The sequence below is a fragment of the Peromyscus maniculatus genome, chromosome X (assembly GCF_049852395.1).
Source record: "Peromyscus maniculatus bairdii isolate BWxNUB_F1_BW_parent chromosome X, HU_Pman_BW_mat_3.1, whole genome shotgun sequence".
Classification (NCBI taxonomy): Eukaryota; Metazoa; Chordata; class Mammalia; order Rodentia; family Cricetidae; genus Peromyscus; species Peromyscus maniculatus.
In genome coordinates this window covers 70,996,878-71,015,095 of record NC_134875.1, presented here as the reverse complement: position 1 = coordinate 71,015,095, position 18,218 = coordinate 70,996,878, and positions in this window count along the sequence as shown.

Sequence of the window (18,218 nt, the reverse complement as noted above, 5' to 3'; positions counted from 1 at the left end):
GATAAAATGTAGATTTTTGGATCTACTCAAAAAAAGAAAGAGAATATCGATATGATAAGATAAAAAGGGACATTATTGAATCTACTTTTTTAAAGGAACTATTTGTTTTAAATAGGATAAATAATGAAAAATTTTGGTCTGAATTTTTCAAATGTTAATGGACTAGACATTGTTAACATATATAATGGAATTTTTTTGTCTAAATCTGTCAAATATTAATGGACTAGACATTGTTAATGTAATCCTTGACTGGATATATTGTATATACTTATTGGATATAGTTTTTCTTGTATTAGTTATAAACTTTTTAAAACTTTAGACAAAAAAGGGAAAATGTGGTTGATATATTGTGCACCCCAATAAAATTATCTGGGGGTCAGAGAACAGAATAGCTACTATATTAAATGTAGAGTTTACACAGTGGTAATACACACCTTTAATCCTAGCCTTCTGGAGGCAGAGATCCATCTAGATCTTTGTGAGATCAAGGCCACAGTGGGAGGTGCTAGGCAAGTTGACACAAACCTGTAATCCCAGGAAGTGATGGCAGGAAGCCTAAAGGTATAAAAAGGTGTAAAGGACCAAGAACTAGAGCCTGGTTAAGCTTTTAGGCTTTTGAACAGCAGTTCAGCTGTGATCCATTCGGATGAGGACACAGAGGCTTCCAGTTTGAGGAAATGAGATTCGCTGAGGAATTGGTGAGGTGAGGTTCACTGTGGCTAGTTCTGTTTTTCTGATATTCCAATATTCACCCCAATAACTGACATTGGGTTTGTTTTTATTAATAAGACCTTCTAACAATTCGTGCTACATGGCTTTATGATATTTCATAAGTTATTTCATGACTCTGTATTCATTTATTAGCTCTGTCCATTCTTACTTCATCCTTAAAGTATTGCAAACTATTCTCCATATTGGCAACTTAGGGACAATTTCTGAATTTGAAATATGGACATTTCATATTAATATTGTGCTAAATAATACATACAGTTGTTATTACTCATGTCCACTTATGTTCAATTTACTGTACCAGAGAATAAGCTCCTTGTGAATTCCCACAGCCTCACAAGCTTATCAAGCTCCCTTTATAGTTCCTTCACAATTACCTCAGATCACCCCTCATTGAAAAATGGTAAACTACAAATTAAAATATGAATATCTTGAGATGCCATAAAAGTCAGTTTTTCTAATACTTATTGTTGGGGTATATGTATTTTTTCTGCTTAGTATGGGATATTTATAAAAATAATAATGTGTTTAATATTATTTTATTTTAAATAATTTCATTTATTGTCACTTATAATTTAAATGCTCATTTTAATTATTTTTACTTATTTATGCTTTATAAAATTATCAAATGCTGCTACTATGTATATATACATGCTTATATGTACATATATAGTTTTTTATTTAAAAATATTATTTGTAATAATAAAATTGACATTATGAAAATGGTAAATTAATATCTGCAAAAAATTGATTCTTTGAAACCTGGACACACATATCCAAAAAAACTGAACTCTTACATTATTTCATACAAACAGCATGCAAAACTAAAGTATATAAACCTAAGAATTAACACCTTAAAAAAACTTACATGGAAACAAAAGAGAAAACTAAATGTGGTCATGAAATACATCATACTTACTTGGACTTCAATGTATGACCTGATGTGTTTATATTTGATCAAAAATATTATTCAAGTAACCTTTTCATTTCATTAGGATTTATACTAACTGGTCTCTGACTTCTCTCCTGGTAATTCCTCAACTCTCTACAATTGAAAATACTACATAATTTCAACTGTTCTGACAAATTAATATAAGTAAATATTCACCAGCACAAGCAATATTTTAATTGGTCAATATTTCTTAATTATTTTAATTAGTATTCTAATTTAATCTGCTGTCAAGAGTTTTTTGTGTTCATTTATGACCAGCAAACTATGTTTTCTTCTTTGTTATGTTCCAATTGTGTGTTAATTTTTGTTTGCTCATTATGGGTTTTAGCACTTTATGGGAGATAATCTTGCCTGAATTATAAAATTGACTTTTCTCTAAATGCTGCCTTCTCAAGTTAATGTGATGTAGCTATGGGAAAGGAGCATTTTACAAGCTCTATTGATTATAAAATCTATATGAATATTCACTAGTATATTCTCAGACAAGGTTGGCTGTATTTTCACTATTTCCAAGTATTAAAAGACTTCATAGTTAGAAAAATTCCTTATGTCATAGGTTTCATGCTTTGTTTAAATTTCCTTCATGGGGTACCTGTGTAATTTTAGCGTATCTCAGCATGAAATATTATGATAATATTTTAGATCCTTACATTCAGATTCAACTAAATTTGGTCTACATTAGAAATGTTCATGAACCATTGTTACTTTTCACATATATGTTATAATACTTTTATTGGCTAAGATTGTTATCACATTATTTTTATGTTATTTTTCACAATCTATATTTTATTATTCCTTTTGATTTTGGTATCTAGATTGCATACTCTCCTAATTTGCTTTCTGTTGTTCTCATAGACACCATGACTAAAAGAAATTTAAGTAAGAAGAGTTTATTTCAGCTTAAATGTTCCAGTTCAACACCAAGAAAATCCAAGGGAGGAACTCAAGGGAGGAACCAGAAATCAGGAACTGAAGCAGAGACCATGGAGGAAAACTACTTACCAGGTTTCTGACCACTTTACATTTTTAGAAAAGCCAGGATCACTTAGTGAGTGGTGGCCCTGCCCTCATTGGTCTGGGTGCTCCCACATCAATCATTAATCATGAAAATTCCCACACAGAAATGCATACTAGCCATCCTGTTGAAGACAATTCCTTAACTGGAGTTCTGTCCTTCCTGGTGACTATACTTTGTATCAAGTTTACAAAACCTAACCATTACATGAACCTATATCTAGGCACTGTATTTCCTTGAAGTTGAAATTATTTTTGCTGCTTCACAAATCATCTATACTTAAAAAATAATAAAAGCCTGATATGAAACATTATAAAACCTCATAACATTTTCTTAGCCAAACTTAACTTTCTCATTCCTTATTATAGTCTATTTTTTTTTGCTACCGTCAAAAGAAAAATACTCTGTATAACTCTTATTTACTTACAAGTATAATCATTTTTTCTTAACTACTTGATCATTAACATGAAATTAGAGCATACTTCAGGCTTTCCTGTGGTAATGGGGTTTGGTAAACAGTTGCTTAATAATAATGGTAACTACTATTCATTTCACATTCACTATTATACCAACAGTTATCGATTTTTATGAGTATGGGTTGTGGTGGTATTGTGTTCCTCAAAATATTGTGTACTCTAATAAATTTATCTGGGGTCAGAGAACAGACAGCCACTAGATACAAAGGCTAGAAAATGGTGGCACTCACACCTTTAATCCTAGCATTCCAGAGATAGAAATCCCTCTGGATCTCTGTGAGTTCAAGGCCACATTGGAAATAGCCAAGCATGATGACACACACCTTTAATCCCAGAAAGCCAGCCTTTAATCCCAGGGAGTGGTGGTAGAAAGCAGAAAGATATATAAGGCGTGAGGACCAGAAACTAGAAGATTTTGGCTGGTTAAGCATTCAGGCTTTTGAGCAGTAATTCAGCTGAGACCCATTCCGGATGAGGACTCAGAGGCCTCCAGTCTGAGGAGACAAGACCAGCTGAGGATCCGGCGAGGTGAGATAGCTGTGGCTTGTTCTGTCTCTCTGATCTACCAGCATGGACCCCAATAACTGGCCTCGGGTTTGATTTTATTAATAAGAACTTTTAAGATTCCTGCTACAATGGGTTTTTATGGATTTATCATTTATCACTATTCCCATATTATTGTAAATAGTATTTGGATATAATAATGTTCCAGTAATTGTTACTGTCAGTTTTCAATCTGACCAGTTTTACAACACTATAGGTAACTGAAACAAACTTCTGGATATTCCTGTGAAAACATATCAAGAGGATCAACTGAGGAGAAAGCACTCACACTGAATATGGGTGACACTAGCATATTGGCTAGGAACCTACACAATTGAGAAAAAAAGAAAACCAGGAAGAAGCAATAACTTCTCTTTGCTTAGTGTCATAATGTGAATTTGTACTTCTCTGCCATGCCTTCTTGTCATGGTAGACATAGGAATCATCTTAAATCATGAGCACAAATAAATCTTTCCTCCTTTAATTGGTCTATTTCAGGTAAATTGGACACAGTGATAGAAAAATAATTAAAATAAATTCTTTGCTTTTTCAATAAGTTATAAGAAGTCATCAAGAAAGTCTTCATGGTATCTTTTTTTCTGATTCATGGAATTATCAGCTAACAATGGAGCAGGGAGAAATATTTAATTGCCAGGACCCATATAAATTTGTATCAAGCAAATAGGAAGTAGTGATATTTGGTCCTATGGAAGATGTTTTTGCTGAACCAAATGTAAGTTGTAAGAGTGAAAGCAGTACTCAAATATTAGCAAGTTTGTGATTGGAAAGTATCTAATGGTAGGTTTATATCTCTATTGCGATCTGTTTCTTGAGAACAAATATGGAGGAAAGAAAGAAAAACAGATTTAATTTTAAATTATTGACAATAAATTTATTTGTCAAAGAATTTATAATATAATTATTTTTCAGTAATAAACACAAGCATCAGTAAAGTAAAATAAAAGGTTTCTTTACATTCATCTTCAACAGTTAGGTCAAAGTTTTCCTGATATAAACTACCTCAGATGTGCAGGTGAGAAATAGTGTGGTTTCTCATTCTGTACAAATTCAATATTTAATTAGTGACTTAAATTTCTTTCAGCATGCCTATACACACTTATTTCCATGCATACTGTTAATTTTTGAATATCTTATTAGAATTTAATTTCAGCCATCACTCTCTTGTATTTCTTAGTTTTTTTACTGTTTATAATTATTTATTATATAGCACGATGTTTATTGATGATTTTTCTTGAAATATCTTACAAAGTTTTCTAAATTATACTTATTATATGAAATTATATTTTGTAAGCATAAAATAAAGATTAAATGATTTATGACATATCAGTAAATCCATAATCAAAATTATTTTTATAAATTGCATTAATTAAATAAATAAATATGCTCACATATCTTTTCTCCTCTGCAGTGAGGATATATTTCTGTAATGTTTGGTTTAAGGATATAATTTATTTGTTAAGTGGACAGATGACATAAATTTGTAAAAAATGCTCATCACTGACATTTCCCATGAGAATCCAGTAGTTACCTATATGATCAAGTGTGTCAAGTAATGGATACTAATTCACTCTGGGTCCCCAAATTGGAAAATATATCAAATATTTATGTCCCAGTCTTCTGCTGAGTTCAAATAAAAATGAGAAAATATTAACAAAATAATGAGTAACCTAAAGTCTCAGGACTGAGAAGTAAATACTTATAATATATTTGACCTGTGGTTGGCCATTGGTGAAACAAAAGCTGGAGTAAGTTATAATCACAATAATATTATTGACTATCATTGATTAAATTATCAGTATATGTTTACCTTTCTCATAGATAAGAATATTTATAAAGTAAATGGTTTTAGAAGGCATTTTAGGAGTGTCATGGTGGCTTTGTTTACCTTTAAGTGCTTCAATATGGATTTTATATTTTCAGATATTATATTAATATGCAGCAATTGGATACCCAGGATAGATCATATCTAATATTTTTCTACTCAACTAGAAAATATTTTCCAAATGTGACCTTAGAAGTCTTATATAATAAGACCATATGACCACTCATAGCTCTATTATGTGCTAATAAATAGAGTATTACATTAATCTCACAGTGCTAGCTAAATTTGAACTCTTTGCTTTGGGATGTACAATACAGTTCTATACTAATAGTGCTGATAGCAAGCGAGGACGAAATGGTTATAAATATTGGAGAGAAAGGAAATGATGATTTGTAGTGTTAGTCTTGTTTATTATATCCTCTAATTCTTGTTCTCCCATCCACTTACATTGTGAAAGTAATACACCTACATGATACGACACATTTAGAATCTGCTTTACTTTCTTACAAGAATGTTCTGCATTAATAATAAGACTTTTCTAACAGAAGTTACACAGTTAATTGAAACAGGGTAAGTATTAAAGTTAATTGAAGCAGGAAAGAACAGTATCAAGGTAAAGCAATCTCCACATAAGATTCATATTTTGTGGTCACTCATCCTAACAACAAGGCTAAAGAGAATAAAATTTGGTATGTCAGATTTAATGATACTGAAAGTAGAGAGTTCATATTAAGATGCAGTTCTGGTACATAGTCTGAGTTTATGAGGCCTACATTTTATTACTCACATTCTCCTATAAGATTGGATCTTATATATTACAGTGAAATCTTCAGATGATCAAGGCAAGGTTGTGACACTGTTATAAAGACTTGCAATGCAAAGGATTTGATCTTCATGAGGTAAGCCTCTATAAATGTCACTTTCATGCTTTTGAAGATTATGTGAAACATAACTTTCTTCTACTTATTGAAACCTAAAATACAATCACAAACATAGCTTTTTATATTGATTTAGCTTCTTTTCTACACAATTTTGTTTTGAAAATACAAAGGCAATGCAATATGATCCATTTAACCAAAAAGTTTAAGTAATTAATATTAACTTCAATAAAAAGTTCACTTTGCTTGTGGCCTTCATTTCTAGAATATCTCAGTTCTATTATTTTTATATAAGATAGAGATCAAGAAATATTTGCTAGGGTCCTCTCCTTGTTTTAGCATACCAGAACATCTATTAGCTTCAGAGTATGTTATCACTTTTGTATCCAGCTTTAATCAGTGCTAGTAAATGGAAAATCATCAATAAACATCATGATATATCAAGAAATAATTAGAATCAATAAAAAACTAAGAAATACAAGAGACTGGTGGCTGAAATGAGATTCTAATGAAATATTCAAAAATTAACAGCATTCATGGAAATAGATGTGTATAGGCATGCTGGAAGAAATTGAAATCGCTAATTAAATATTGAATTTGTATAGAATGAGAGACTACATTAAGTATTTCTTACCTCAAATCTTAGGTAGCTTATATCAGGTAGACTTTGACCTAACTGTTGAAGATTAGTGTGAAGAGATCTTTTACTTTATTTTATTGATGCTTGTGTTTATTACTGAAAAATAATTATATTATAAATTCTTTGACAAACAAATTTATTGTCAATAATTTAAAATTAAATCTGTTTTTGTTTCCTTCTTTCCTTCACATTTGTTCTCAAGAAGATAGATTGCAATATAGATAGAAATCTACAAATTACAAATTTGCTAATATTTGAGTATTGCTTTCACTCTTACAACTTACATGTAGTTCAGCAAAGACATCTTCTGTAGGACCAAATATCAATGTTTCCTATTTGCTTAATACAGATTTATATGGGTACTGGCAATTAAATATTTCTCCCTGTTTATTGTGCAAACTTGTATGGCCTTGTGTTTAAAATATTGCTGTTTTATGAATTGAAATATCTGCTGGGTTGTAGTGGCACACACCTTTAATCCCAGCACTTGGGATGCAAAGGCAGGTAGATTTCTTTGAGTTCAAAGCCAGCCTGGTCTACCGAATGAGTTCTAGGACAGCCATAACTCTTATACAGAGAAACCTTGTCTCAAAAAACAAAAAAGAAGAAAAGAAGAGAAATGCCCTCTTGACAGATTTTTTCCTTTGATGAATATGTTAGTGTCCTTCCATATCTCTTCTGATAGGAAAGTTTTGGGTTGAAGTCTATTTTGTCAGATAAAAAAGGGGCTATTCAAGCTTGTTTACCAGGTCCATTTGCTTGGAAAATATGTTTCTATCTTTTTACCCTTAGATGATGTCTATCCTTTAGATGTTAAGGCATGTTTCCTAGAACCTGCAAATGGATTGATCCTGTTCTTGAGTCAATTGTTACTCCTTTTCTTTTTATTAGGGAATTAAGATTGAGAGTTATCACTGTGCATTGTTTGTTGATTCCTGTTATTTTTATTGTAGCTGCTACCAGAAAGCTGCCCAGCTTTACAGCCAGTCTTTTCATTTCACATAATCTCATCAAGAAAATTTTGTGATTAGTTTGAGTTTTAGCTGATTCCAAATGTAGTCAAGTTGGCAACAACAATTGGACATCACAATACATCAAGGACTAATTTACTATTGTTTCTCATACTATAAAATTATAAATAGAAATAATAGGCATTAAGATTTGATCAAGTTATACTCTCATTAAACACAACTATTTAATGTACCTCCATGAAACAGTTATAGCAAAGTCAGGACTCTGCTGCTAGTTAGAGATAAGTTTTTGTTTCCTCCCATAAAAGAAAATCCAGTGGGTCAGGTTAAAAACCTAACCAAGGAATCATGCCTTGGGAAGTTCAAAAGATGGAAGGTATAACTAGTCCTTGAATGGAATGATTCATTTTCTTTACAGAATTCCTATTGCCCCAGCACAGTCACTGTTAGCATTTTGTTTTTCTGCTTTGTAGTTCTTTCTAAGGATGCTCTCCCTAACACTTTCAACATTTTTAGAGCTCCATTCCCCATTATGTGGCTATATGCCTAACATACAGCTGATCTCTGAGTCAACAGAACTCAATTGACATGGCTTTTATTCTCACCTTTTCTCCATTCTCCTTCTTTGGGTAGCTACTGAAATTTACAAATTATTCACCACATATTTTTATTATGAAACCATAATAAAATTGTTCTAGAGTGTCCATTTGAGTCAATTCTTAAATTATTTTATCATTTATAATGACCTAATAATTATCAAAGCTCAATTCCTATAAATTTATTATGCATTACTTTTCATCCATTTACTAGGGAAAGCCCTCAATGAAACACCACAATGTTTTGTACAGTTAACAAATATTGAACAAATATTGCATGATTTTTAAAGTTTGATGAAATTTTATACTGGTGAAAGAAAAAATTTTAAAAAGAGCACAGAAAAAAATTACTGAATACCATTTAATAGAGACAGAACAAAAATAAAGTAGAATGATTTCTTTAAAGAGTAAAATATAGATTTTTTCTACTATTCATATATAATCATGCATGAGAAAGAAAAGACCAAATTTTGAAAGAACTTAAAGCAATTATGTCAAAAAAAAAGCCAAGGTGGACAATAAAGTAAAAATTAATGTTCAGTCATCGCTCTTCTACTATTTTAATTTATAGCTACTGAGGAAAAGTAGTAATAATCAGGCTTATAAAACGTGACAGTACAGTAGTCTTTGGAAACACCTAGTGAAAATTAATTTGAATATTTTTGATGTATTCGCACCTGGAAAACCTAATAACTTGCTTCCTAGGGTGCTGAACATAAATGAGGTCATTGTAGGGTAACTATTTGCATGTTATAAGAACTTGTTAATTAATATGAAAAATTAATGAATATTATAAGAAGTACTTTGGGGAAGGTCAAAGCCTAGAAATTACATATTTCTAAGTTTAACTGCTGTAACTTAGAAAATCATAATTCATTTTTCAAACATTAAGAAAACTATGAACTTTCCAAAAATCATTTCTATAAAACTTGTTTTTCAGTGAGCTAAATACTTTCTAAATTATAGCACTAAGTTAGGGACATTAAGTATAGTTTATAGAAATATGCCTTTATTTGGGGAGGTTTAATTCAGAGACAAGTTTATAAAATAGACAAAATAAACATTGTAAAATGATCCTCATTCAAAAGTAGTATTTTGTGTAGTCACCACTAATCATTTTGATTTACATGAAAATCCAAAAGATACACTCATATCAATATTTATGTGCTTACATACACACATGCCAGTGCACACACACATACACATACCACAAAATTCAAGTAAAATCAACTTGTAAGAACTAAGAACTTATTCAATGACCTTGCAGGAGTGGCTGACCTTGTAAAAGAGCCTTTGAGCTGAGAGAGTAGTAGGTAGTGTAGCTTTTAAATTTTTTTTTATTCATTTTACATACCAAACACAGATTCCCCTCTCATCCCTCCTCCTGCTCCCCTGCACGTACACCCCCCAACCCATGTTTCATCCCCTCCTTCAACAAGGTAAATTCTTCCATGGGAGAACAGCTAAGTGCATTTGGTTGAAGCAGTACCAAGCCCCTCTCCAATGCATCAAGGATGAGCAAAGTGACCGATCATAGGTAATAGGACCCAGAAAGCCAGCTCATGCACCAGAGAGAGCAATGAAAAAGATATCTTGATAGACATTATGGTGTAAAGAAGAAACCTGGAGCTGGGGAAATTCCCAGGAATCCATAAGGAGGACCCCAGAATAGACTACTAGCAAGAGTGATGAGGGTGCCTGAAATGGCCTACCTTGGTAATTAGATTGGTGAATACCCTAACTGTCACCATAGAGCCTTTATTCAGTAACTGATGAAAGCAGATGTAGAGATCCACAGCCAAGCACCAGGCCAAGCTCCAGGAGTCCAGTTGAAGAGAGAGAAGAGGGATTCTATGAGCAAGGGGCATCAATATCATGATGAGGATACCTACAGAGACAAATGAACCAAGCTCAAAGAACTCACAAACTTTAGACCCACAGCTGTGGAACATGCATGTGACTGGACTAGAAAGTGAATATTGACCTTCATGGTAATATAATCTTTTTATTTTAAACCCTTCCTTCATGCCAGAACCAAGAGAGGGACTTGGAATTGGGGTAAGATGTTTGTGGTGGTATTGTGTTCCCCAAAATATTGCGCACGCTAAAAGACATGTCTGGTGTCAGAGAACAGAACAGCCACAATATTAAACAAAGAAGATAAGCAGTGGTAGCACACGCCTTTAATCCTAGCATTCCAGAGGCAGAGATCAACCTGGATCTATGTGTGTTCAAGGATACAGTCAAGCATGGTGACTCACGCCTTTAATCCCAAAGAGTGAGCCTTTAATCCCCGGGAGTGATGGCAGAAAGCAGAAAGGTATATAAGGAGTGAAGACCAGAAACTAGAAGCTTTTAGCTGGTTAAGCATTCAGGCATTTAAGAAGCAGTTCAGCTGAGATCCATTCGGATGAGGACTCAGAGGCTTCCAGTCTGAGGAAACAGGATCAGCTGAGCAACTGGCAAGGCAAAGTAGCTGTGGCTTGTTCTGCTTCTCTGATCTTCCTGCATTCACCCCAATACCTGGCTCCAGGTTTGTTTTTATTAATAAGACTCTTTAAGATTCATGCTACAGGTGTTACTCAGTTTATCTCGTTATACTGTTTCCCAATGTGGTCATACTGAATAACGATCCTTTTTTGGTTTTCTCATAACAGAGAGAAAGAGAGAGAGAGAGAGAGAGAGAGAGAGAGAGAGAGAGAGAGAGAGAGAGAGAGACCGAGACAGTGACACAAAGAGAGAGAATCAGAGAGAGGGGGAGTGTCTAGGTTAGCGTTTTTATTGCTGTAAGGAGACACCATGACTATGGCAATTCTTATAAAGAAGACATTTAATTGGGGTAGCTTGCTTACAGTTTGAGGTTCAGTACATTATCATTATGACAGGGAACATGGAAGCATACAGGCAGATGTGGTGCTGGAGCTGAGAGTGTTACAGCTTTACTAGAAGGCAGCAGGAAGTCAACTAACTGTTGCACTGAGGAAAGCTTGAGTAAAGGAAACCTCAAAGCCTGCCCCCACAGTGGCACACTTTCTCCAACAAGGTCACACATCCTAATAGTGATGTCCCTTTGGGAGCCATTTTCTTTCAAATCACCACATTCGATGCCCTGGCACCCAAAGACTTATAACCATATCATAATGCAAAAAATAAATAAAAATACATTCAGCCCAACTTCAAAAGTCCCCATAGTCTATAAGAGTTTCAATCTTGTTTCAAAGTCCAAAGTCATTTGGACATAATTATCTCTAAATATTTCTAATGATATGTGGCATTCTCTCTCTCTCTCTCTCTCTCTCTCTCTCTCTCTCTCTCTCTCTCTCTCTCTCTCTCTCTCTTTCTCTCTCTCTCTCTCCCTCCCTCCCTCCCTCCCTCCCTCCTTCCCTCCCTCCCTCCCTCCTTCCCTCCCTCCTTCCCTCCTTTCTACCCTCCTTTCTTACAGCAACTTGATAGATCATGTTTTGTTGATATCGGTGGGAAGCCTGCCCTTTCCTGAACATAAACAAAGGGGAAGTGGATTGGGAATATCTCAAGATATTAAAAAAAAAAACTCACTATCCATTTTCCATAAGATATCCAATAGCTTTTCCTTTCACTTCTTACTCAAAGTTAACGATGAGCCTGTACATTGTGAAGCATGGTACAGAGTATACTAGGCTCTCCCTTTTGTCCCAATGCATCTCATTAATTGTGTTAAGAAGTGTGTCAATACCATTTCCCCAACTCTCTTGTCACATCATTCTATTTTTCCATTTTCCAGCCTTATGCTTTCTATTTTTTAACTAAATTTCAAGACATTTTGTTGAAAGATTTTAGCAGTTAAACTACCAATTTTCATTTTTCATCTGCTGCTGACATCTGAGATTTGCTAACATGAATTGCTAAATGGACTTATTAATAAAAAACCTGGAGCCAGATACTGGGGTAAAAGCTGAAAGATCTGAGAAGCAGAACAAGTCACAACCAACCTCACCTTGACAACTTTTCAGCAGATCCTGTTTCCGAGAATCCTCAGACTGAAAGCCTCTGAGTCCTCACCCCTGAGGGTCTCAGTTGAACTGCTGCTAAAAGCCTCTAGTTCCTGGTCCTCACACCTTGTATACCTTTCTGCTTACTGCCATCACTTCCTGGGATTAAAGGTCTGTGTCCTTCCCAAACAAAGACATAAGATCTCAAGTGCTAGGATTAAAGATGTGAGCCACCATAACTGGCTCTACTCCCAGTGTGGCCTTGAACTCACAGAAGTCCAGACAGATCTCTGTCTCTTGAGGGATACCACTACTATCTGGTCTCTATATCTAATCTAGTGGCTGTCTCTGCCCTCTGATATCCAGATAAGTTTTATTTATTAGAGTACAAATAAAATATCACCACAGAAGTATATTTCTGATATTTATCCTCTGTCTTTTTCACCCATCATTATTTTCTGTATCTTAAATTCTATATATAGGCTTTGTCCTTTGAATTTTAATAGGTAGCAGGGGCTGTTCTAAAGTTTTTTTCAATCCATGCGTTATAGTCTGAATATTTATGTACCTTCAAAGTTTGTATGCTATAATTGTAATCATAAGAAGTGGATTTGAAAACTTTGGGTTTTTGCAAGTTGTTTTGCTCATAAGGGTAGAGCCCTCTAAATAAGGTTTTTAGAAAATAAAAATCCTTCAATGCTAGCCCATCTCTTTTTTCTTATGAAAAGACAGCAAAAATGTGTATATATATATATATGGAATCTATCCTTGCTTAGGTAGTCAATATACTTATAGTTTACTCTTTGACTTTCTAGCCTGTAATCTATTAGAAATCAAGACAAATCAGTTACCATGAAGTGAAGGTGATTATTGTAAATAATACTGGAAAAGACAGCATAGAGTTGGAACTGTGTAATATGCAATAGCAAGCAGAGTTTTCAGTTGCTCATTGTAGGAAGTCTACATTAATATGAATACACTTTTAAAGGTTGTTCTGTTGATATTTCATAAGAAACTAAGAGCTATGGACAAAGTTTCCAATGTCTTACAGAACATCTATGTGGTAGTCACCAGAATGATTAAAGGCTGATGGTGATAAGCCACCATGTTGCAGTCTCTTATGAAAATGAGAAACTTGTTATTTAGTCAAAGAAAAAAAACTGTTCTTACTTGGCTGAGGATACAGTGATATAATGTTTTCTGGAAGGTGGAGCTCATAAGCAATGAAATTGGATATGGATGAGGAAATATTTATGTATCAAATGTCTGCTTTGGTTTCTCTTGGCTGCTCTGAGTAAAGTATGAGAGATGAGAAATTATTTAAGTATAAACTGTCATTCAAACAGGAACAGAATACAAATACATGAGAAACTCTCCACCTGTTTATATTGTAAATCACACACACACACACACACACACACACACACACACACACAAAATGTGTTCATATAAGCAGTCTAAATGTGTGGCCAAATGCCTATGTGATAAACAGATTACTCTATCATCAAATAGAAGTTAAACTGGACATGGAAACATGATAGTAGCATGATCTTAAATGTTAATTCAGAAATAATTGGCACTATCATTTACATCATGAGTACATAGTACTTTTGTAAACATAATGCCACTTTGGAGCCCATTAAAGTAATGTCTATGAGAGCTGTGTAAGTGAGATGACCTTTTAAACCCTGGACCAATAAAGCATTGGCATTTCAATCAAGCCTGAGGGAACTATTAGAATATAACTGAAGTCTCTGACATAGGAAACATAGCGGCCAGAAGCTTTCTCAACTATGGCATTAGTGAAAATCTATGGGACCGATGTTATTTCCCTAGTGTGTCTAGAATGCTGGGGTCTGCCTTTGTCCCCAGTGAGTCCAGAAAGTGGAAGCATAATATCAGTTTCTCTTGTTGGATTATGCCCTTATTCGGGGCTGCTACTCATTTATTCTTTCCCCATGCTCCCTTTTACAAATTAAATGCCTGCTTCTTTCGCACCATTATATTTTGGGAGCACATGATATGTTTAATTTCATAGGTTTAAAAAATGAGGAATAATTTGCTTCATGGGGTGGCATATTTTCAGTATTATCTATAACTATTTTTAATAAGATAAGACTTAAAATTTCAGAGTTGAAGCTGGGACAAGTCAAAATCTGGGACACTACTGAAATGGCAGAAAGACAATTTATAATTGAGAAATACATGATGTTTGGTGTACCAAAGGGAGCTTACTGCTGTCTGACACATGCATTTACCCCAAATTTATGTTGTTAAATTATAACACTTAAATTAATTTTAGAAGTAGAGGCCTTGATGGACAATTAGTTCATGAATGTTGACCTTTCATAATTATGACTAGTTACTTACCTTATAAAACATGCCCCTAAAAGCTTACAACTTTTGATCTTGTAAAAATAAAATGAGTAGATTTTTCATCCATAAAAAAGTAAGCCCTCAAAAGACATGGCATCTGCTAAAACATCATATTTAGACTTCCGGGGCACCAAAACTATGAGAAGGGATTTTTTGTTGTTCTCCACACCCAAAGTTATGATGTATTGTTACATCTTCTGGAGCACCACTTGTATATTTATCATGTGTAGCTCTGAAGCACAAACCTAAAGGACCATCTCACCTTGAAAAGTTCAGTGGTCACCTTCCTAAGGGCCCTACATGTCCAGTCAATGAAACATTTTGTCAAGCAGTCCAGGCAAGAATAGTTTCTTGCACAAATGGCTATTTTTGCCAAGAAGATCATCTCTATATGGAGTGTCTTCAATGCCCATCCTCCTCTCCGAAGTAAATCAGACCTGTCAAGAGCAGACATATCTCACTGCCTGGAAAGTCTCAATTTTTCATTTTTTCTTTATTAAGAAATTTTCTACTCACTCTACCTAGTACTCACAGATCCCACCTCCTCCTTCCTCCCACCCACCAGCCCTCTCTCTCCCAAGCTACCCCACATCCCCACACCCCCCAAATCAAAGTTTCCAGAGTCAGCAGAGCCTGGCACACTGAGCTTAGGCAGGTCCAAGCCCCTTCCCACTGCACCAAGGCTGCACAATATGTCACACTACAGACACCAGATTCGCAAAAGCCTTCCCATGCACCAGGGATGGATCCCGATGCCCCTGTCTGGGTGCCTCCGAAACAGTTTGAGCCAAGCAACCATCATCCGTATCCAGAGGGCCTAGTCTAGTCTAATGGAGGCTCCACAGCCACTAGTCTACAGTTCATGGGCTTCCACTAGTGTGGCTGGTCATCTCTGCATATCTTCCCATCATGATCTCAATGTCCCCCACCTGCAGAATCCCTCCTCTTTCTCATCAATTAGTTTCCCAGAGCTCAGCCTGGTGCCTGGCCATGGATCTTTGTATCTGCCTTCATCAGTCACTGGACAAAGGCTCTATGATGACAACTAGGTTACTTGCTAGGGTGGTCAATAGAGTAGACCAGTAAAGGCACCCTCTGGACCACTGCCAGCAGTCCAAGGTGAGGTCATTCTTGTGGATTCCTGAGAGCCTCCCCAGTACCCTGCCTCTTCCTATTCCCATGATGTCCTCATCTATCATGGTATCTCCCTCCCTGCCCTCACACTCTGTCCCTGTTCCATCTTGATCTTCCCATTTCCTTATGGTCTCATCCCCCACTCCTCGCCTTCTGCCACCCCTCCCACACTCATTCTGCTCATGCAGATCTCATCCACTTCTCCTCAGAAAATCTAAATTTTAAAAAACATTTTAAATGCCATATTCTGTAGGTCTTTGACATGTCTGAAGATTACCTATCTATCTGAAATATATCTATGTATTCTTAGAAAACTTAACTAACATAACTACATGTTTTATTATTATAGATGATTAACTATTAATCTGTATTTCTTAATTATGCATTGCAATTTCAAATGAGCTGTACAAACATAATACTTTAAACAAGTATAAAAATATACATATAGTATAACAAAATTAACTTTAAATTTGTATCAATAAATTAAAATCCATAGCAATGTAAAACACTTTTAAACAAGTTGTTGCTTTTTAAAAGTAGGTTCATTCATCTACCCTTTCACCCTATCATATGTATATTATCCCCTTTTCTTCTTTAGAAAGAGACTGCATTTATAATCAACCTGCTTTAAAAAAATAAACATTCATAAATAATATTTTTGGAATTTGCATAGCTTCTCATACTACTTCCTGCTAGATGAGAGAGCTGGCAATCTAATGGGGATCCTGAGAAAATTAAGAATTATGGTCAAGTTCTGACTGGAGTAGTCTGTGAGGCTGTATTCTCTGAGCTAGTTGCCTTGAAGTTGGTTTTGAATGTTGGATAATCTGGGCCATGGTGTCATTGGAGACCTTTCAGGGGATCTTGGCTGGTCAAACCATATTAGCCTGGAAGCAATCCACAGGTTCTCATCTTCTGTGGAAAGAAAAGAAGAACCTCTTTTTCAAAGCAATGAATTCATCGACATAAATTTTGAACTCAAAATATGTTTAAAATATTCATATTTATTTAACTTAGCAGCTTTTACAATCAAATGTCTCTCTGTAGTTAAAAATCCCAAAGACAATCAGGACTCTATGTGTGATTTCCATCTTTATGTGGCTTATTTTTTAATTACTTTTACTGTCCCTTTAAAGACTTTATTTTTTAAAAATTATTTCTTCATATAACTGTCTATATTCATTTTCTTCTCTCTTCTAAGCCTACATACATTGTAAATCATTTAAAGTCTTATTTTATTTGAATCTGCCTTAATGTGAATCTATTGCTTTAAACTGCAGTGGCTAGTACTGAAACAGAAGCCTTGGCTTCTGTCTACACCCATGTCAGCTTCCCAACATGATGGAGGTAATTCACGTCCAGCTCTGGGCCACATGTACCGTCAACTCTCAGAAGCAGTGAGTCTATGCCTCAATTAAAGTAGTATGTAGCCCAAAAACCTTTTGTTTCTTTCTTTTTATTTTATTTATTTTTTGTATTAGCAAAAGCTAAATCCACTACACAGTGTACTATGAAGCTTGGAAATGCCTCTGTGTACTGCAGTGGGAATCTGCCATGTTGCACTCAAGCCCAAATGCTGTGGCATCTCACTGACTGCATGAGACATGAAGCAGAAATTGTTTTTGGCTACATTTAGAATTGCTTATTAAATATTCTCAGGTTTCAAGTGGAAACTTGAGTCATTGGGCGTCCTTTGTAGCTGGAAGATTTCCTGTGTCCCAGCCTGCAGGTGATTGGAACAAATCTCTTCCACTCACATCCCCCAAGTAAACACAGAGGCTTATATAAATTATAACCACATGGCCATGGCTCAAGCCTTTTGCTAGCTAGCTCTTATATCTATGTATCACCACATGTTCTGTGACCTTACCTGTGTCCCATTACATGTTGCTCCTTGGACAGCTCCCTGACACATCTCCCCACCTTCTTCCTGTCTCTCTTTAAATTTCCCATCTGCCTATAAGCTGCCTTGCCATAGGCCCAAAGCTTTATTTATCAGCCAATCAGAGTAACATATGTTGCAGCATCCAGAAAGATATTCCTCCATCAATCATGTTCTTTTGTTCCATTACCAATTCTGTAAAACTTACTGTATTT